Here is a 23,809-nt window from a genome sequence, read left to right as displayed (position 1 = left end):
ATGCCACGTTTCGTATGGTAAAGATGCGAGTAGACTAAGTTATGTTTGAAATTGCACAAAAACGTGAAAAGCTCCTTTATGGAGAGAGTTGAGCAATTCCAAAGCATCAATGCGGACCGTTGTAGTCTATTTGGTGCTCTTAAAAGTCTAACTTGCTAGTTCAGCCTTAATGGCATGTTTCGTAAGGTAAAGATGCGAGTAGACCAAGTTATGTTTGAAATTGCACAAAAACGTGAAAAGCTCCTCTATGGAGAGAGTTGAGCAATTCCAAAGCATCAATGTGAATCGTTGTACTCTATTTAGTGCTCTTAAAAGTCTAACCAGCTAGTTGAGCCTTCGTGCCACGTTTCGTAAGGTAAAGATGCGAGTAGACCAAGTTATGTTTGAAATTCCACAAAAACGTGAAAAGCTCCTCTATGGAGAGAGTTGAGCAATTCCAAAGCATCAATGTGGACTGATGTACTCTATATAGTGCTCTTAAAAGTCTAACCAGCTAGTTGAGCCTTCGTGCCACGTTTCGTAAGGTAAAGACACGAATAGACCAAGTTATGTCTCAAATTGCACAAAAACCTGAAAAGCTCTTCTGTGGAGAGAGTTGAACAATTCCAAAGCATCAATGTGGACCGTTGTACTCTATTTAGTGCTCTTAAAATTCTAACTTGGTAGTTGAGCCTTCCTGCCACGTTTCGTTTGCTAAAGATGCGAATAGACCAAGTTATGTTTGAAATTGCACAAAAACGTGAAAAGCTCCTCTATGAATAGAGTTGAGCAATTCCAAAGCATCAATGTGGACTGTTGTACTCTATTTAGTGCTCTTAATAGTCTAACCAGCTAGTTGAGCCTTCGTGCCACGTTTCGTAAGGTAAAAACGTGAATAGACCATGTTATGTCTCAAATTGCACATAAACGTGAAAAGCTCTTCTGTGGAGAGAGTTAAAAAATTCCAAAGCATCAATGTGGACCGTTGTACTCTATTTAGTGCTCTTAAAAGTTTAACTTGCTAGTTGAGCCTTCATGCCACGTTTCGTAAGGTAAAGATGCGAGTAAACCAAGTTATGTTTGAAATTGCACAAAAACGTGAAAAGCTCCTCTATGGAGAGAGTTGAGCAATTCCAAAGCATCAATGTGGACTGTTGTACTCTATTTAGTGCTCTTAAAAGTCGAACCAGCTATTTGAGCCTTCATGCCACGTTTCTTAAGGTAAAGACGCGACTAGACAATGTTATGTCTCAAATTGCACAAAAACGTGAAAAGCTCCTCTATGAAGAGAGTTGAACAATTCCAAACCATCAATGTGGACCGTTGTACTCTATTTAGTGCTCTTAAAAGTCTAAATTGCTAGTTGAGCCTTCGTGCCACGTTTCGTAAGGTAAAGATGCGAGTAGACCAAGTTATGTTTGAAATTGCACAAAAACGTGAAAAGCTCCTCTATGGAGAGAGTTGAGCAATTCCAAAGCATCAATGTGGACCGTTGTACTCTATTTGGTGCTCTTAAAAGTCTAACCAGCTAGTTCAGCCTTCGAGCCACGTTTCGTAAGTCAAAGACGCGAATAGACCATGTTATGTCTGAAATTACACAAAAACGTGAAAAGCTCCTCTATGGAGAGAGTTGAGCAATTCCAAAGCATCAATGTGGACCGTTGTACTATATTTAGTACTCTTAAAAGTCTAACGACCTAGTGGAGCCTTCGTGCCACCTTTCGTAAGGTAAAGACGCGAATAGACCATGTTATTTCTCAAATTGTACAAAAACGTGAAAAGCTCCTCTATGGAGAGAGTTGAGCAATTCCAAAGCATCAATGTGGACCGTTGTACTTTAGTTAGTGCTCTTAAAAGTCAAACTAGCTAGTTCAGCCTTCGTGCCACGTTTCGTAAGGTAAAGACGCGAATAGACCATGTTATGTCCCAAATTGCACAAGAACTTGAAAAGCTCCTCTATGGAGAGAGTTGAGCAATTCCAAAACCTCAATGTGGACCGTTGTACTCTATTTAGTGCTCTGAAAAGTCTAACTAGCTAGTTGAGCCTTCGTGCCGCGTTTCGTAAGGTAAAGACACGAGTAGACCATGTTATGTCTCAAATTGCACAAAAACGTGAAAAGCTCTTCTGTGGAGAGAGTTGAACAATTCCAAAGCATCAATGTGAACCATTGTACTCTATTTGGTGCTCTTAAAAGTCTAACCAGCTAGTTGAGCCTTCGTGCCACGTTTCGTAAGGTAAAGACGCGAATAGACCATGTTATGTCTGAAATTGCACAAAAACGTGAAATGCTCCTCTATGGAGAGAGTTGAGCAATTCCAAAGCATCAATGTGGACCGTTGTACTCTATTTAGTGCTCTCAAAAGTGTAACTAGCTTGTTCAGCCTTCGTGCCACGTTTCATATGGTAAAGACGCGAATAGACCATGTTATGTCTCAAATTGCACAAAAACGTGAAAAGCTGCTCTATGGAGAGAGTTGAGCAATTCCAAAGCCTCAATGTGGACCGTTGTACTCTATTTAGTGCTTTTAAATGTCTAACTAGCTAGTTGAGCCTTCGTGCCGCATTTCGTAAGGTAAAGACGCGAATAGACCATGTTATGTGTCAAATTGCACAAAAACGTGAAAAGCTTCTCTGTGGAGAGAGTTGAACAATTCCAAACCATCAATGTGGACCGTTGTACTCTATTTAGTGCTCTTAAAAGTCTAACTTGCTAGTTGAGGCTTCGTGCCACGTTTCGTAAGGTAAAGATGCGAGTAGACAAAGTTGTGTTTGAAATTGCACAAAAACGTGAAAAGCTCTTCTATGGAGAGAGTTGAACAATTCCAAAGCATCAATGTGGACCGTTGTACTCTATTTAGTATTCTTAAAAGTCTAACTAGCTAGTTGAGCCTTCGTGCCTCGTTTCGTAAGGTAAAGACACGAATAGACCAAGTTATGTCTCCAATTGCACAAAAACGTCAAAAGCTCCTCTGTGGAGAGAGTTGAACAATTCCAAAGCATCAATGTGGACCGTTGTACTCTATTTAGTGCTCTTAAAGGTCGAACTTGCTAGTTGAGCATTCATGCCACGTTTCGTAAGGTAAAGATGCGAGTAGACCAAGTTATGTTTGAAATTGCACAAAAACGTGAAAAGCTCCTCTATGGAGAGAGTTGAGCAATTCCAAAGCATCAATGTGGACTATTGTACTCTATTTAGTGCTCTTAAAAGTCTAACAAGCTAGTTGAGCCTTCGTGCCGCGTTTCGTAAGGTAAAGACGCGAATAGACCAAGTTATGTCTCAAATTGCATAAAAACGTGAAAAGCTCCTCTGTGGAGAGAGTTGAACAATTCCAAAGCATCAATGTGGACCGTTGTACTCTATTTAGTGCTCTTAAAGGTCGAACTTGCTAGTTGAGCATTCATGCCACGTTTCGTAAGGTAAAGATGCGAGTAGACCAAGTTATGTTTGAAATTGCACAAAAACGTGAAAAGCTCCTCTATGGAGAGAGTTGAGCAATTCCAAAGCATCAATGTGGACTGTTGTACTCTATTTAGTGCTCTTAAAAGTCTAACAAGCTAGTTGAGCCTTCGTGCCGCGTTTCGTAAGGTAAAGACGCGAATAGACCAAGTTATGTCTCAAATTGAACAAAAACGTGAAAAGCTCCTCTGTGGAGAGAGTTGAACAATTCCAAACCATCAATGTCGACCGTTGTACTGTATTTAGTGCTCTTAAAAGTCTAACTTGCTAGTTGAGCCTTCGTGCCACGTTTCGTAAGTTAAAGACGCGAATAGACCTTGTTATGTCTCAAATTGCACAAGAATGTGAAAAGCTCCTCTATGGAGAGAGTTGAGCAATTCCAAAACCTCAATGTGGACCGTTGTACTATATTTAGTGCTCTTAAAAGTCTAACTAGCTAGTTGAGCCTTCGTGCCGCGTTTCGTAAGGTAAAGACACGAGTAGACCAAGTTATGTCTCAAATTGCACAAAAACGTGAAAAGCTCTTCTGTGGAGAGAGTTGAACAATTCCAAAGCATCAATGTGGACCGTTGTACTTTATTTAGTGCTCTTAAAAGTCTAACTTGCTAGTTGTGCCTTCATGCGATGTTTCGTATGGTAAAGATGCGAGTAGACCAAGTTATGTTTGAAATTGCACAAAAACGTGAAAAGCTTCTCTATGGAGAGAGTTGAGCAATTCCAAAGCATCAATGTGGACCGTTGTACTCTATTTGGTGCTCTTAAAAGTCTAACCAGCTAGTTGAGCCTTCGTGCCACGTTTCGTAAGGTAAAGACGCGAATAGACCATGTTATGTCTGAAATTGCACAAAAACGTGAAAAGCTCCTCTATGGAGAGAATTGAGCAATTCCAAAGCCTCAATGTGGACCGTTGTACTCTATTTAGTGCTTTTAAAAGTCTAACTAGCTAGTTGAGCCCTCGTGCCGCGTTTCGTAAGGTAAAGACACGAGTAGACCAAGTTATGTCTCAAATTGTACAAAAACGTGAAAAGCTCTTCTGTGGAGAGAGTTGAACAATTCCAAAGCATCAATTGTTGGATCGGATGGCACTACAAGAGGGGGGGTGAATTGTGTCCTTAGTCAAATTTAGACTTAAGTCACTTTTTTTTTGTTTCAATTGAGTTTAACCCTAAGCGGAAGCAATTTAAATAGGTTGAATATAAATGTATGCAAAGATAATCACATACATCAAACTTAATAACAAGAATCAAGTCAAATGATCAAAATGAATATCACACACAAAAACAAGTTGTATTGAAGCACAAATTCAGATTCAACAAATGTATGCACAAGCTTGATTCTATCACCCTAGATGTCCAATTTCAAGTATGCAATGCAAGTATGATATGCTAAAATGAAATTGCTGTAAAGTAAAAAGGGCAAAGAGATTTATAGTGGTTCGGCTTAACCCAAGCCTACTCCACTCCCCAAGTCCCACTTGGGAATTTCAAACACTCCACTATAGCTTGTTCAACCGAGTCAAGCGGAACTCATACAACCAGTGTTTTTGTAGCTCAAACACCAAACTTTACACACCGTGTGGTTTATAGCTCACCACACCAAACTCTACACACCGTGTGGTTTATAGCTCACCACACCAAACTCTACACACCGTGTGGTTTGTAGCTCACCACACTAACTCAATCAGTAAAATACAAGCTCAAAAATGGCTCTAAGAATAGCCGGGTATGAGATAAGTTTAGGCTCAAAAGCTGGCTCTTTAGTAGCTGGATATGGAAGTGTTTAGGCTCAATTTATGTTCTGGAAATCAGATTGTTCAAGTAAGAAAATGGCTCTTGAGGAAATGATAAGAATCAAGTAAGAAAGGCTCAAGAGTAACAATAAAGCTTTGCTTGGCTAGTGTATATGATCTCTCTTCTAAATCAAGTATGTAATCAAGGAATGAATGAGTGAAAGAATGAACGCTTAGAAGATGAAGAACACTTAAGAGAGAAAGAGTAATTTTCGGCCAAGTATATGCACCATAGACAAAGAGTTAGTTTTTATAGAAAATTGTGGAGTGTAAGCTCATGAAATGAGGGCCATTGGATTGATATGAAAGATATGGACCCTTGGATCATTAGAGACGTTAGAAGGCTTTGAGAAGTGTGAAAATGTTTACAACAAGTCTCTTTTGGTAGGAAGAAATAATGGCTTTTGGATGGATATGTTGGACCAAGACTTAGTGTCTAGTCAACATTGTGTTTTTGATGATTGTGTATGATTGTATACTAAAATGTGTGTGAGCATGCTTGACTTGAACATATCCTAAAATGCTAGAAAACATGCTTAAATGGTTATTTGGTTAATTGTTTAATATCTTAATTGTGCATATACAAATGAAGGCTTATGCATATCTCTATGTGAATTTGGTATCTATATATTTTTGAGATAGTGCTGGAAATTATGTTTTGAAAATAAATATACATGGACTAAGTTAGGGTATTAATCTTCTAATGATCATAATTTATCTTACTTAGGTCCAAATTACTTGAAACTTGAACCACATGCACATGAAGGTTTAATATATGTTCTAGGACTATAATCATGAGAAATTAAGTGCATCACATATATATTTGGTCATATGCTTAAATTCCGCCAAAACTAGGTTTTACCTAATTTTGTGCATATGTGTTCTTTGTGAACGTAGTGAACCAAATGAACTCCGATTTAAATGAAATTTCGTGTGCATCTTAGTTTCATCACTATGAACATATTTGACTTAGTAAAGGTCAAGAGAAAATGTCATTTACACTGAGTTTGCAAAATAACATTGAATTTACACTTAGAATTTATCGGTTTCACTATTAGTGACTTATTTGCTTGGTTGAGTGACCAAACGATTTCCGATTGTTATGAAATTTTATGTGGACATTCTAATATATATAAAATGATTTATCATGCAGTAATACGAATTTTCTGGGTTGTTTTTCTAATGTAATTAACCTATGCGCTCTATATGAAGCTCTTTGAGCTTACATGCAATTGGGGAGTTCTACCTCCTATTTCTTTGTAGGTTAATCGTCATGAGGATGTTATATCACTCAGAATTCAGTTTGCTCAAGTGAATTGAAGTCCGGTTTTCAAGTATGAGCTTGGATCTCTAGAAAACCAAGAAAAACCTATGTTCATCAACCTTCCACTAAGGCATTTTGATTGATGATTGGAACTAGCCTTAGGGCTGTATAATATGGATATATTGGTGCTGCCAAATTCAGAGTTTGAAGTCAAGATTGGAGGGACATGTTTGGTCACTTGAAGGATCTCTTGTCTTCATCAAACAAGATCTTGCACATGCTTCCTTTATTGAGGTCAATGATCATATTTTTGTGAGAAGACAATTGATGAAGCTAAAGGACAAATGCAATGGTTGAAATTTGTAAGAGATGAGAAAGTATATTTTGCAACTAGACAAGACTTAGATTATGAAGATATTCTTGAAGACTACAAGCTCCAACGGTACACTAATCTATGGCTGAGATTGAATTGTTTTGAATTATGAATGGATCAGATTACAACAAGACTTGAAGGATTAAGATGACCATTTAAAAGGTGAATCCAATGGTTGTGCATAAGACCATATTCTTGCTTGCAATTTTTGACTTAAAAGAAGATCTTACTTGATTTTTGGAGTCAAAGATTGTTGCAAGTTGCAACACATTTTGTAGGAAATCATTGGAGATACCAAGGCTAAGATTTGGTGTAAGTTTGATCAAATGGTCAAAGATGACAAAATTGTTGGAGATACCAAGGTCAAGATTTGGTGCAAGTTTGATCAAATTGTCAAAGATGGCTGCAAGTGCACATGACAACTCAAATCTTGGAAAGCTAGACTTGGAAAATAATGCAAGTGCAACGGCTACATATTGTAAGGTCAAGATTTAATGATCTATTCATTCAATGGCCAAGATTTGCACATGTCATTGAAGGTCGAGATTTGAAGATAGAAAAAGATCCAATGGTGGAAATCACAAGAGCTTGGTAAATTATAAAGAGGGGTTCTTCCTCATTCCAACTTGGAGAAGCCAAAATTACATTGAAGAAATTCTTGTTCTCAAAGCTTCCAAGCTAGTTTGTGCCATTGAATCCAAGCTTCTACCCAAGCCACTCTAAAGGCTTCCTCACTATTTTGCTTTTGCAAAGAGGGAGTGCTTCTCATTTGGCTTCTTATTTTCAGATTCGAAAATCCTCATTATTCTTCATTTTCTATCCAACCCGTGAGGTGATATTGTGATTCTTGAGTGTTCCTCAACCCTATTTGCTTAGTGCAAACCTTGAGTGAACCATTTATACCGAACACTTGTAAAAGTCCCTTCATTGGGCAAAAACCTTGTTGAGGTTGAGTTTAAGGGAGTGCTTGAAACCCTTGGTTGTAAAGTTTGAAGATTGTCTTGAAATCTTCAGTTTTAAGGGTGACCTAAAAACCCTTGTGAGTTTTGTGGAGCTCTTGAGAAAACCACATCCTTAGTGGAGGTTGGAAAATCCTAGGTTGGTGAACCTAGGTAGTAGATGTAGGAGAAGAGTCTCCGAACTACTATAAATTGCTGTGTGGACTTTCTTGATTGCATTGCTTGCTTGTTGATTGATTAAGTGTTTTGATTGCAGAATTTTCTGAACCACTAGTCTGTCCGTGCACTGTTCACATAGCTAAACTTTGAATTTTAATCTGAATTTTTGATATAGTATTCATTAGGGTGTTGTGATACTGCATACCAAATTTCATTGAATTCTGACTCGATTTGCTAGGTGAAATTTGAGTTGTAAAATCTGTGTGCAATGTGTTGTTTGAAAAAATCTGTTTTTGCAATTCCTTGATTATTTGATAATTGATCATTCACCATATTGTATCACATCTTGCATTGAAATGAATGTTGATTAGGATAATCATTAGAGTTCAAATTTGTGTGCTAATTGTTAATTGACATTGATTTCCTTTTAAATTATAAAAAGAGATTCCTATCGGAATTTGGGAACACAATTCACCCCCCCTCTTGTGTTAAGTACGATCCATCAATTGGTATCGGAGCAGGTTTGCTAAAACATAGGATTAACACCCTTATTAGCATTTTTATGACTTACACAAATTTGCATGTTGAGGCCGAAAGCCTTTCTATGGATATTCCACCTATCTTTGATGGTGACTATCCATTTTGGAAGAATAGAATGAGAATATTTATTAAATCTAGAGGCATAGACGTATGGAGGGTAGTAAAGGATGGTACTCATTGTCCTAGTAGGAGTAGAGGAGATGAATGGACAAATAAGGACATTGAATTAATGTGCTTAAATGTTTATGCTATTAATCTCTTTCATATCTCTCTTAGTAGGTGTGGACTTGACCTCATTTCCGGATGTACAAATGCAAAGCAAATTTGGGAAATGATGGAAAGAAAGTATGAAAGGTCAAATGGCGATGTGTGTCTAGTGACCAAAGTGGAGGAGACCTCTAGTGATAAAGAGGATGAAATCAAGGCCAACCTTTGCTTGGTGGCAAAGGAAGAAGAGTTATCATCCATTCCGGATGATATGGTAAATGATTCTACACTACCCACTTATGATGAATTGAGTGATGTGTATGATGAATTATGTGATGCTCATGGTGACTTAATTTCTAAATACAAGCATGCTACAAAAGAAATATCTAGGCTTGTGAAAATTGAGAAATCACATGTGGATGAGATTAATGACTTGAATGATAAGTATGTTGATCTAAATGCAAAGCATGATAATATATATTTATCTCTTGATGCTTTGATGAAAGAAAATGAAAATCTTAGAAAGCAATTATCTATGCACACTTCTAGTAGTAACATGACAAATTGTAATACTTCAAAGATTCATGATTTGGATGCCTTGCATGCTAGAGTGAATGAGTTAGAACAAGAGTTGAGAACATGGGATGAGCATGAATGTATAATTTTGAACAACTCTACTTCTTTGCAACTTGAGCTTGATGATGTGAAAGAAAAGTATAGGATGTTAGAAATTCAATTTTCTAAATTCTCTATGAGTTCATCAAAGCTTGATGAGTTGCTTGTCTCTCAAAGACACTACCTTGATAAGAGTGGACTTGGATTTGATCCTACGAAACTCAAAGAAACCTTGAGTAGTGTTGGTACCATTGCCAAGCTTTCAAAAGGCAAAGCCAAGCTAGCTTATCCCATGGGTGAGACTAGTACCTCTAGGGAAACTCATCCTAGACTAAGGAGAGTTCACCTAAGGAGGTTGTGGGTGCCAAAGGGTTTGTGTGATATTGATGTGAAAGCATATGTGAAGAATTCTTTTAATATTAATGCATATGCAATTGTGGCCACTAACCCTAAAGGATCCAAGGTTTGGATACCTAAAGCGTCTTGATCACACTTTATTTAGATGTGCTATGCATTAGTTTGGGATACTAGGCTTTATTGATTTGTTTCTTTTAAAAAAAAATAATAAAAAATAAAAAATAAAAAAAAAATTGAATGCTAGAACCTAAATGAAGGGGCTGCCCAAATATGATTTTTAATGATTGTCATTGAAAACGATTTTATTAGGTTATATGATGCTTGGTTGTTGTATGAGAGTTATGCATTTATACTATTTTTAATCTTTATTGAAAAAGATTGCAAATTAAGCATGAAATGCATGATATGTATGACAAAGGTTGAATATGAGAAAATCATTGAACAAATTATTTTTGTAATTTTTGTATGACGAGAAAACCTAAAGTTATCCACTTTAGGAGTTTTAATTTAAAGATGCTTTTTCTTGAATACAAAAGAAAATCTGGAGAAGTTTGATGATAAAAGTGATATTTGTATGCTTCTTGATTACTTATCTCTTTCTAGTGCACACAATGCTTTTGATGCTAAGCCTAGAATGGTTAAGGAAAGTGTTTGTGTTAATTTTTATGATATAACCACACTTGAGGTCAATGTGCTTGTAGAGAAATAATTTTCAGATTTGAAGGACCTTGGACATCCCAAGGAGTTAATCTCAAATGGTACCCGTGGGGTACTTATCTTGGATGAGGATGCACCATTGGTGAAGAGCTCAAAAGAAGATAAAGATCTCAAATGATGAAGCAACACCAATTGGTGAGGAAAGTGTGCAACCCTTGGGGGAGCAACTTTAAATCAAGGAAAATATATTCAAAACATGGACAAGCACAAACACTCTAAGGAAGGAACAAATATTAAAAGAATATCATCAAGATGCTCAAACAAAAAGCTAGGAGGGTTTCGACGGTCATTTCTTAAACCTTTAAACTCCTTTGCATTATTTTTGTTAGATGCTTAACTTTAACTCAATTGCATTTGGAATGTTTGATTTTAGATGATATATGCTTTAGACATGATTAAATGATGATGATACGTGCATTAAGTTTGAATGAAGCATCATGGGTGCATATTTGCTTAATTGGTATCTCTTGTAATTTTTAATTGGATTGGAATACATTGATTATATGTGGTATGCATATGTTCTCAAATATTCATTGGTATGCATGATTGAAGGGGGAGCATGCCCTAAGTCTAGGAATTCATGTATCATCATTAATTGAAAAAGATAGAATGTATGCTAAGTTTCTTAAGTGAACTTGTTGCGTCTCTATAATTTGGAAGCAATATGTGGAATACATGACTTCTGGTGTGTTTTTATTACTATTCATGAATGCATGTATTTGGTTGGTGTCAACTCCTCTCCCTATTCCCTCTTGATTGACTACATTATAGGGAAGAGATAATGATTAGAAAAGATGCATTAAAATGACATATTCTAAATTGGTATACTTTCATGTGATATTTAGTATTTGAGCTTTTATTGACGAAATATACTTATCTTGTATCAAGCATGGTGCATCCTTAAACTAGTACGTGAACTGACATATGAAATGGTTTATAGACCAAAGTTTAAGGGGGAGTGCATTTGCCATGTTTTGGTGAGAAGTATGTATGCTACTATGCTTAAAGTGAGGGGGAGCTAATATGAACATTACTTTGTACTCGATCTATAACTCACTTCATTTGCATGATTGAAAACAATTAAGAATCTGAGTATAAAATGAGAAGTTCAATTAAACCTTAAGATCTTTTTGATAATTACAAAAAGGGGGGAGAAAGAATATAGTTTTTGGATAAAGATTGTAGTTCTTGGAAAAAATGGTACATCTTTAGAAAACTACATTGCACATTTTGGAATCATCAAAAAGGGGGAGATTGTTGGACCAAGACTTAGTGTCTAGTCAACATTGTGTTTTTGATGATTGTGTATGATTGTATACTAAAATGTGTGTGAGCATGCTTGACTTGAACATATCCTAAAATGCTAGAAAACATGCTTAAATGGTTATTTGGTTAATTGTTTAATATCTTAATTGTGCATATACAAATGAAGGCTTATGCATATCTCTATGTGAATTTGGTATCTATATATTTTTGAGATAGTGCTGGAAATTATGTTTTGAAAATAAATATACATGGACTAAGTTAGGGTATTAATCTTCTAATGATCATAATTTATCTTACTTAGGTCCAAATTACTTGAAACTTGAACCACATGCACATGAAGGTTTAATATATGTTCTAGGACTATAATCATGAGAAATTAAGTGCATCACATATATATTTGGTCATATGCTTAAATTCCGCCAAAACTAGGTTTTACCTAATTTTGTGCATATGTGTTCTTTGTGAACGTAGTGAACCAAATGAACTCCGATTTAAATGAAATTTCGTGTGCATCTTAGTTTCATCACTATGAACATATTTGACTTAGTAAAGTTCAAGAGAAAATGTCATTTACACTGAGTTTGCAAAATAACATTGAATTTACACTTAGAATTTATCGGTTTCACTATTAGTGACTTATTTGCTTGGTTGAGTGACCAAACGATTTCCGATTGTTATGAAATTTTATGTGGACATTCTAATATATATAAAATGATTTATCATGCAGTAATACGAATTTTCTGGGTTGTTTTTCTAATGTAATTAACCTTTGCGCTCTATATGAAGCTCTTTGAGCTTACATGCAATTGGGGAGTTCTACCTCCTATTTCTTTGTAGGTTAATCGTCATGAGGATGTTATATCACTCAGAATTCAGTTTGCTCAAGTGAATTGAAGTCCGGTTTTCAAGTATGAGCTTGGATCTCTAGAAAACCAAGAAAAACCTATGTTCATCAACCTTCCACTAAGGCATTTTGATTGATGATTGGAACTAGCCTTAGGGCTGTATAATATGGATATATTGGTGCTGCCAAATTCAGAGTTTGAAGTCAAGATTGGAGGGACATGTTTGGTCACTTGAAGGATCTCTTGTCTTCATCAAACAAGATCTTGCACATGCTTCCTTTATTGAGGTCAATGATCATATTTTTGTGAGAAGACAATTGATGAAGCTAAAGGACAAATGCAATGGTTGAAATTTGTAAGAGATGAGAAAGTATATTTTGCAACTAGACAAGACTTAGATTATGAAGATATTCTTGAAGACTACAAGCTCCAACGGTACACTAATCTATGGCTGAGATTGAATTGTTTTGAATTATGAATGGATCAGATTACAACAAGACTTGAAGGATTAAGATGACCATTTAAAAGGTGAATCCAATGGTTGTGCATAAGACCATATTCTTGCTTGCAATTTTTGACTTAAAAGAAGATCTTACTTGATTTTTGGAGTCAAAGATTGTTGCAAGTTGCAACACATTTTGTAGGAAATCATTGGAGATACCAAGGCTAAGATTTGGTGTAAGTTTGATCAAATGGTCAAAGATGACAAAATTGTTGGAGATACCAAGGTCAAGATTTGGTGCAAGTTTGATCAAATTGTCAAAGATGGCTGCAAGTGCACATGACAACTCAAATCTTGGAAAGCTAGACTTGGAAAATAATGCAAGTGCAACGGCTACATATTGTAAGGTCAAGATTTAATGATCTATTCATTCAATGGCCAAGATTTGCACATGTCATTGAAGGTCGAGATTTGAAGATAGAAAAAGATCCAATGGTGGAAATCACAAGAGCTTGGTAAATTATAAAGAGGGGTTCTTCCTCATTCCAACTTGGAGAAGCCAAAATTACATTGAAGAAATTCTTGTTCTCAAAGCTTCCAAGCTAGTTTGTGCCATTGAATCCAAGCTTCTACCCAAGCCACTCTAAAGGCTTCCTCACTATTTTGCTTTTGCAAAGAGGGAGTGCTTCTCATTTGGCTTCTTATTTTCAGATTCGAAAATCCTCATTATTCTTCATTTTCTATCCAACCCGTGAGGTGATATTGTGATTCTTGAGTGTTCCTCAACCCTATTTGCTTAGTGCAAACCTTGAGTGAACCATTTATACCGAACACTTGTAAAAGTCCCTTCATTGGGCAAAAACCTTGTTGAGGTTGAGTTTAAGGGAGTGCTTGAAACCCTTGGTTGTAAAGTTTGAAGATTGTCTTGAAATCTTCAGTTTTAAGGGTGACCTAAAAACCCTTGTGAGTTTTGTGGAGCTCTTGAGAAAACCACATCCTTAGTGGAGGTTGGAAAATCCTAGGTTGGTGAACCTAGGTAGTAGATGTAGGAGAAGAGTCTCCGAACTACTATAAATTGCTGTGTGGACTTTCTTGATTGCATTGCTTGCTTGTTGATTGATTAAGTGTTTTGATTGCAGAATTTTCTGAACCACTAGTCTGTCCGTGCACTGTTCACATAGCTAAACTTTGAATTTTAATCTGAATTTTTGATATAGTATTCATTAGGGTGTTGTGATACTGCATACCAAATTTCATTGAATTCTGACTCGATTTGCTAGGTGAAATTTGAGTTGTAAAATCTGTGTGCAATGTGTTGTTTGAAAAAATCTGTTTTTGCAATTCCTTGATTATTTGATAATTGATCATTCACCATATTGTATCACATCTTGCATTGAAATGAATGTTGATTAGGATAATCATTAGAGTTCAAATTTGTGTGCTAATTGTTAATTGACATTGATTTCCTTTTAAATTATAAAAAGAGATTCCTATCGGAATTTGGGAACACAATTCACCCCCCCTCTTGTGTTAAGTACGATCCATCAGGATATAGACTTTGGAGGCCACCTTGAAGGATACAACAATTGACTTGAGAAAAGTTTGTCTTTTAGGTGGAGTAAATCATGGCTTTTGGATGGATATAGACTTTAGAGGCATCTTGGAAGATACAACAATTGACTTGAGAAAAGTTTGTCTCTTAGGTGGAATAAATGATGGCCTTTAGATCAAATGAAGATTCAATTTTGGCCGTAGGATGTAAAGTAGGAGAGATAAGAATAAAGCTTTAATCTTTGCCCATTGGATTAAAATGTGATTTTGATGTAGAGAGAATATGATCCATTGGATGTGGAGTGTCTTGGTGGGAAAGAGAAATGGTTTTGAAATAAAGCTTCCCACACATGTGAAGAGAAAAACTTGTCATAAGACTTGTTGTACCTCTTGTCTTCTCCTTTCAAATTAACTTTTCATTGTCTTCTCTTTTGGCTCCAAGTCTTCTAGTTAAGATGTAACTATGGTTAACTTGTCTTCTTTGCCATGTCATCAATGCCATGTCAACAATGCCATGTCAACAATGCCATGTCAGCTGCCATGTCACGTCCGTTGATTCTGACTTTGACTAGAAAGTAAATTTTACTTCAATTGATCCCAATTAAGCTCCAAGACATCTTTGGCAAAACTTGACTTATGTTGACCAAGAAATTGACTTTCTTAATCATGTTTGACACTGATTAAGCCTTCACTAATGTTGGTCGAGGATGACATTAGGACTAATTTACGTTTTGGTCACCCTACACACAAATCATACTCAAGACATGCTATGTAAACCCTTTTAGGGTTTCTTGCAATTAGTCCACGTTAGTTCAATAATCAAATCATCAAATAAGCACAATTGAACTAATTTAATATAAGTCTTGAATTTATAAACTAATCAAGTAGGCATATGCACCTATGTTTCTCAATACAATCAATAGATCAAAGTTCAATCAAGCATGCCATTGTAATCACTCAAACATATATTCAACATTCTCCCCCTTTTGATGATTACAAAATAACTTATGTAACTTTGAGCTATTTTCTTTAATTCACATGAGAAACTCTCCCCCTCATATTATGCTTCACACAAATAAACTTTCTATAAGCATATGCTTCAATAAACACAAGGGAATTGCAATTCAAGACAAGTAAAGTATCAGGCAAGGTATATACAATATGACATTCAAGTTCCTCCCCCTTAGCCTATGCATACCAAACTTTAAAGTTCAAAGTTCTATATTTCTCCCCCTTTATTTTGTAAATGCATCCAAAAGGTGTTCAATATAAACAATGTATAAATTTCATACACATATCAAGGACTCATTCTCATGCCAAGATTACCTCTTAAAAATTCAAATCTCTCTTGGTTTAGAGGTTTCGTTAGTATGTCCGCAAGTTGGTTCATTGTGTCCACATAATCTAATTTAATTGTCCCTTGAGTCACATGGTCTCTAATAAAATGATGTCTAATTTCAATATGTTTAGCCTTAGAATGATGCACCGGATTTTTAGAAAGACTAATGGCACTAGTATTATCACAATATATAGGAATATCTTTTAATTTAAGTCCAAAATCATTTAGTTGTTGTCTAATCCATAAGAGTTGAGCACAACAACTTCCTATAGCCATATATTCAGCTTCGGTGGTAGATAGGGCTACACAAGGTTGTTTCTTGGAGAACCAAGAAATAAGCATACTTCCTAGGAATTGACATGTACCCGAAGTACTCTTTCTATTTATTTTACACCCAGCAAAATCAGCATCACTATATGCATATAAATCAAACAAAGAATTTTTATCATACCATATGCCAATAGTTTATGTATGCCTAAGGTACCTAAATATTCTCTTAACCGCTAGGAAATGAGAATGCATAGGTTGACTTTGAAATCTAGCACACATGCATACACTAAACATAATGTCGGGTCTACTAGATGTCAAATATAAAAGTGAACCAATCATGGACCTATACATTTTAGAATCATAAGGTTGTCCATCTTCATCTTTTTCAAGTTTAGTTGACACACTCATAGGAGTAGGAGAAGGATTCAAGGAATCAAAACCAAACTTTTTAAGCATATCATGAATATATTTAGTTTGACTAATATGTATACCTTTCTTAGTTTGTTTAACTTGCAGCCCTAAAAAGAATGTAAGTTCACCCATCATAGGCATCTCAAATTCATTTTTCATGCAAGACTCAAACTCTTTGCACATAGCCTCATTAGTAGCACCAAATATAATGTCATCTACATATATTTGAACAATAAGCATGTCATGACCTTTTTCTTTTAAGAACAAAGTGCTATCAATTCTTGCTCTTTTAAAACCATTTTGAATTAAGAATGAAGAAAGTCTATCATACCATGCCCTAGGTGCTTGTTTCAAACCATACAAGGCTTTTGTCAATTTATAAACATGGTTTGGAAAGTTAGAATCTTCAAATCCGGGTAGTTGCTTTACATATACATTCTCATTGATAAAACCATTCAAAAATGCACTTTTGACATCCATTTGATAAAGTTTAAAACCTTTGAAACATGCAAATGCCATAAGCAACCTAATAGCTTCTAACCTAGCTACGGGTGCAAATGTTTCTTCATAGTCAATCCCTTCTTCTTGGTTGTACCCTTGTGCAACCAACCTAGCCTTGTTTCTAATAACTTCACCATCTTCATTCATTTTGTTCTTAAACACCCATTTAGTTCCAATTATGGTTTGGTCTTTAGGTCTTGAAACTAAATGCCAAACTTCATTCCTAGTGAATTGATTCAACTCATCTTGCATAGCAATAATCCATTTATCATCAAGCAAAGCATCATCAATGTTTCTAGGTTCTATTTGAGAAATTAAGGCATACGAACCATGCACATCAACAATTAAAGCAGTATTCATTAAATTTGCAGTCACATTATCTACCACATTAGCATGCATATCATTATCATTAGGAGCTAAGTGAGATCTACGAGTCCTTACCCCTTGATGCAAATCGCCAATTATGAGTTGTTTGGGATGCTTGTGTTTGTCCTTCACTTGCAGCCATGATGTAGGAGCTGTAGTTTCATTATTGGAGGCCACAGGTGCAACCTCACTTTCTTCCAAGCCCACTGGTGCATCACTATTTTGTGTCTCCTCGTGTTCATTTCCTCCCTCTTTGCTTGGTCCATCATCTTTAGGTGTAGGAGAGTCATCTTTATCATCTTTTAAGCTCAACTTCTCCAAACCTAACTCAATATCATCATTCTCAAGCAAAGGGTCAAGTGCAAGAGTTTCAATAAATTTAACATGAATGGACTCTTCTATTCTCCTAGATTTTGGATTGTAAACTCTATAAGCTCTAGAAGTTAAAGCATAGCCAACAAATACACAAGGGGTAGATTTTGCATCAAATTTATCTAAGTCATCCTTAGTGTTTAATACATAACATTTGCAACCAAAAACTCTAAAGTAGTCAACCTTAGGTTTTCTATCATTCCAAATCTCATAAGTTGTCTTATTTATCTTCTTTCTAATAGACAACCTATTTGTAACATAGCATGCACAATTAATGGCCTCGGCCCACAAGAACTTAGGCAAATCATGTTCACAAAGCATAGTCCTAGCAATTTCTTGTAAAGTTCTATTTTTCCTTTCTACTACCCCATTTTGTTGGGGTGTTCTAGGTGAAGAGAAATCATGTCTAATGCGATATTCATTACATAGATCAATAAATGCATGATTATCAAATTCTCCTCCATGATCACTCCTAATCTTGCTAATGCTTATGTTCTTTTCATTTTGAAGCCTCTTGATTAGTTTTGAAAACTCATGAATGGTCTCATGTTTATGTGCAAGGAAAATCACCCAAGTATATCTAGAATAGTCATCAACAATCACGAAGGCATAGAATCTACCACCTAGACTTTTTACTCGACTTGGACCAAACAAATCAAGATGCAAAAGTTCTAAAACCCTAGTAGTTGAAATCTGGTTTTTAGACTTGAAAGACTCTCTAGTGTGCTTTCCTTTAATGCAAGGCTCACAAACATCATACATGTCAAAGTTCAAAGAAGGTATGATTCTAACTAGATTATTTCTAACCAATTTTTCAATTGTAGAAATTCCTATATGTCCTAATCTTCTATGCCATATATTCACATCACTAACATTGGAAATCAAGCATTTAAGCTTGCAATCATTCAAGTCTTTCAAATTAATAGAATACACATTACCATCTCTTTTTCCTACAAGCACACATTCATTCATGGCATTTAAAAACTCACACTTTGAATCATCAAAACATATGCGCAAGCCACCATCACACAATTGAGAAATACTAAGAAGGTTAAAAGATAATCCATCAACTAATTGCACATTAGAGATAGAGAAAGAGTATACATCACCTATGGATCCTTGACCAAGGATCCTACCCTTCTTGTTGTCACCAAAAGTCACATGACCACCATTGGAGAACTTCTTGAGAGAAGAAAAAGAACTTGAGTTCCCGGTCATGTGTCTTGAGCAACCACTATCCAAGTACCACTTGGAAGCCTTACAACTTTTGATTTTCAAGAACACCTACATTAGTTCAATTCGCTTTAGGTACCCAATTTCTTTTGGGTCCTATGAGGTTAGCATCAAGAATCTTGGTTCCCTTTGGAACCCACATTTGCTTAACTTTCTTGCCAAACACATATTGAAACTTTGGAAAAACTTTGGTATTCAAGTTATGTATATATGAATCATTTGAAGAATGAAATGAAGTGCTAGCATACATAGAGCCTTGTGGAGCTCTAGGAACCCTAAAATACCTTATGGGTTGCCCTAATTTTTTAGGAAACCCTACGTGTCTCTTGGAACCAGATTTGATATCCTTCTTCCAAGGCTGATTTGGCACACCCCCAATGGGAATAGGCCTATGTCTCACGGATTGGACAAATGATACATGTTCATGATGTGATTTCGAAGTACTAGCATGCATATCATTCAAAGCATTGTAGTTAGGAGGTGAAAAAATCATTTTCTTAGGAAAACAATCATCCTTCATGTCATTCAAGGAATGCAAATAGCCACGTGATACAAAAGATGTAGAAATATCATGTATATCACATTTGTTCAATTTTACATCATCACCAACATAACCTAAACCCGATTTGTCCAAAGATTGTCTAAGGCATGATAAGAGTGAATCAAGTCTAGAAGATCCCACACTAAACTTTGAGAAAGATTTCTCTAGATCCTCATATCTTAATTTCAAAGCATCTAATTCATTTTGAACAATAGAGTCATCATGTGACTCTTGGTTCTCATTAGGCACAATAGCAATCAATTTCAAATCATCATACTCTTCTTGCAAGGTACTAAGTTTAAATTGTAAATCTTCAATCAAGGGTTCATGATCACACTTAGATATGTTATTAGCACACATGGCAGCAAGCATATCGCACTTTTCATCACATTTAGCATTTAGATCATCAATGGTCTTTTCATGCTCTTCTACCTTAACATTTAAACAATCAATCTCATTTTTTAATTGTTTCTTTTCCTTATGCATTTTCCTATTCTTAGCATTCATGTCATTAAGTAAGGAAAGCAAATCATCAATAGACACATCATCATCATCATGATCAAAAGAATTTACCTCCTCATCCGGATCGGATGAGTTTCCTTTGGCCATCAAGCAAAATCTAGCAAACTCATCCTCACTTGAAGAGCTTTCGGAGTCCGAATCACTCCAAGTAGCTTTGAAGGCTCTCTTGGATTGCTCCTTGCTCTTTTCTTTCTTCTTTGGACACTCATACTTCATGTGTCCCTTCTTGCCACACTCAAAGCACCTCAAATCTTTGTCTTGCTCCACATGGTTCCCTTTTGAGTCGCTTTGATCCCCATGGCCAGATTTGAAGTTGTCCCTCCTTGAGTGGCCAAAAGGTCTACCACCTTGCTTCTTCTTGTTAATCAAGTATCTCCTGAACCTCCTTGTCATTAAGGCTACTTCTTCATCACTCAAATCATCTCCACTATCACCCTTTGAGGCAAAAGCAATGCTCTTCTTTTTGGTGTCCTCTTTTTGAGCTTCTCTTGCCTTCAAATTTGTCTCATATACCAGAAGTGATCCTACAAGCTCATCCAACTTCAAAACTTTGAGATCTTTAGCTTCTTGGATGGCTGTCACTTTGGCATCCCATGCTTCCGGAAGACTTCTCAAGTATTTTTGTACCTTTTCTTGATTGGAGAATGTCTTCCCTAAAGATTCAAGAGAATTCAGAATTTTGGTTAGTCTAATATCCATATCGGTAATAGACTCATATGGAAGCATAGTGAACAATTCATATGAATGCATGAGCATGTTAATCTTAGACTCCTTTACTTGATTAGTTCCCTCATGCTTCATCTCTAACCTAGTCCACATATCTTTAGCCGAAATACATGTAGAAATATGTTTAGCTTCAATTGAATTCAACGTATTAAACAAGATAGACATAGCTTTAGCATTTAAAGACATCTTCTTCTTATCATGTTCATCCCATTTATCCCTAGGTTTTGAAATCTCTTTTTCGACATCACCAATCTTGGTGGTGATGGTAGGCTCATAAGGTCCATCCTCTATGACATACCATAAATCAATATCAAGAGACATGAAATAAAGTTTCATTCTCATCTTCCAATGGTCATAGTCTTCTCCATTAAAGAATGGAGGTCTACCACTAGATTGACCCTCTAACACATGATCATGTCTACCACTAGTAGATGCCATCATATAAATCACTAATATTGCACAAGAAAATTACTTCTATATGCAAGGGAACACAAGCTCCGATACCACTTGTTGGATCGGATGGCACTACAAGAGGGGGGGTGAATTGTGTCCTTAGTCAAATTTAGACTTAAGTCACCTCTTTTTTGTTTCAATTGAGTTTCACCCTAAGCGGAAGCAATTTAAATAGGTTGAATATAAATGTATGCAAAGATAATCACATACATCAAACTTAATAACAAGAATCAAGTCAAATGATCAAAATGAATATCACACACAAAAACAAGTTGTAATGAAGCACAAATTCAGATTCAACAAATGTATGCACAAGCTTGATTCTATCACCCTAGATGTCCAATTTCAAGTATGCAATGCAAGTATGATATGCTAAAATGAAATTGCTGTAAAGTAAAAAGGGCAAAGAGATTTATAGTGGTTCGGTTTAACCCAAGCCTACTCCACTCCCCAAGTCCCACTTGGGAATTTCAAACACTCCACTATAGCTTGTTCAACCGAGTCAAGCGGAACTCATACAACCAGTGTTTTTGTAGCTCAAACACCAAACTTTACACACCATGTGGTTTATAGCTCACCACACCAAACTCTACACACCGTGTGGTTTATAGCTCACCACACCAAACTCTACACACCGTGTGGTTTGTAGCTCACCACACTAACTCAATCAGCAAAATACAAGCTCAAAAATGGCTCTAAGAATAGCCGGGTATGAGATAAGTTTAGTCTCAAAAGCTGGCTCTTTAGTAGCTGGATATGGAAGTGTTTAGGCTCAATTTATGTTCTGGAAAATGTTTACAACAAGTCTCTTTTGGTAGGAAGAAATAATGGCTTTTGGATGGATATAGACTTTGGAGGCCACCTTGAAAGATACAACAATTGACTTGAGAAAAGTTTGTCTTTTAGGTGGAGTAAATCATGGCTTTTGGATGGATATAGACTTTAGAGGCATCTTGGAAGATACAACAATTGACTTGAGAAAAGTTTGTCTCTTAGGTGGAATAAATGATGGCCTTTAGATCAAATGAAGATTCAATTTTGGCCATAGGATGTAAAGTATGAGAGATAAGAATAAAGCTTTAATCTTTGCCCATTGGATTAAAATGTGATTTTGATGTAGAGAGAATATGATCCATTGGATGTGGAGTGTCTTGGTGGGAAAGAGAAATGGTTTTGAAATAAAGCTTCCCACACATGTGAAGAGAAAAACTTGTCATAAGACTTGTTGTACCTCTTGTCTCCTCCTTTCAAATTAACTTTTCATTGTCTTCTCTTTTGGCTCCAAGTCTTCTAGTTAAGATGTAACTATGGTTAACTTGTCTTCTTTTCCATGTCATCAATGCCATGTCAACAATGCCATGTCAACAATGCCATGTCAGCTACCACGTCACGTCCGTTGATTCTGACTTTGACTAGAAAGTAAATTTTACTTCAATTGATCCCCAATTAAGCTCCAAGACATCTTTGGCAAAACTTGACTTATGTTGACCAAGAAATTGACTTTCTTAATCATGTTTGACACTGATTAAGCCTTCACTAATGTTGGTCGAGGATGACATTAGGACTAATTTACGTTTTGGTCACCCTACACACAAATCATACTCAAGACATGCTATGTAAACCCTTTTAGGGTTTCTTGCAATTAGTCCACGTTAGTTCAATAATCAAATCATCAAATAAGCACAATTGAACTAATTTAATATAAGTCTTGAATTTATAAACTAATCAAGTAGGCATATGCACCTATGTTTCTCAATACAATCAATAGATCAAAGTTCAATCAAGCATGCCATTGTAATCACTCAAACATATATTCAACATCAATGTGGTCCGTTGTACTCTATTTAGTGCTCTTAAAAGCCTAACTTGCTAGTTGAGCCTTCATGCCACGTTTCGTAAGGTAAAGATGCGAGTAGACCAAGTTATGTCTCAAATTGCACAAAAACGTGAAAAGCTCCTCCATGGAGAGAGTTGAGCAATTCCAAAGCATCAATGTGGACTGTTGTACTCTATTTAGTGCTCTTAAAATTCTAACGAGCTAGTTGAGCCTTCGTGCCGCGTTTCGTAAGATAAAGACGCGACTAGACCAAGTTATGTCTCAAATTGCACAAAAACGTGAAAAGCTCCTCTGTGGAGAGATTTGAACAATTCCAAAGCATCAATGTGGACCGTTGTACTCTATTTAGCGCTCTTAAAAGTCGAACATGCTAGTTGAGCCTTCCTGCCACGTTTCGTAAGGTAAAGATGCGAGTAGACCAAGTTATGTTTGAAATTGCACAAAAACGTGAAAAGCTCCTCTATGGAGAGAGTTGAGCAATTCCAAAGCATCAATGTGGACTGTTGTACTCTATTTAGTGCTCTTAAAAGTCTAACCAGCTAGTTGAGCCTTCGTGCCGCGTTTCGTAAGGTAAAGACGCGAATAGACCAAGTTATGTCTCAAATTGCACAAAAACGTGAAAAGCTCCTCTGTGGAGACAGTTGAACAATTCCAAACCATCAATGTCGACCGTTGTACTGTATTTAGTGCTCTTAAAAGTCTAACTTGCTAGTTGAG

The sequence above is a fragment of the Tripterygium wilfordii genome, chromosome 19, assembly GCF_013401445.1.
Source record: "Tripterygium wilfordii isolate XIE 37 chromosome 19, ASM1340144v1, whole genome shotgun sequence".
Lineage (NCBI taxonomy): Eukaryota > Viridiplantae > Streptophyta > Magnoliopsida > Celastrales > Celastraceae > Tripterygium > Tripterygium wilfordii.
Note: the sequence above shows the minus strand (reverse complement) of the source record.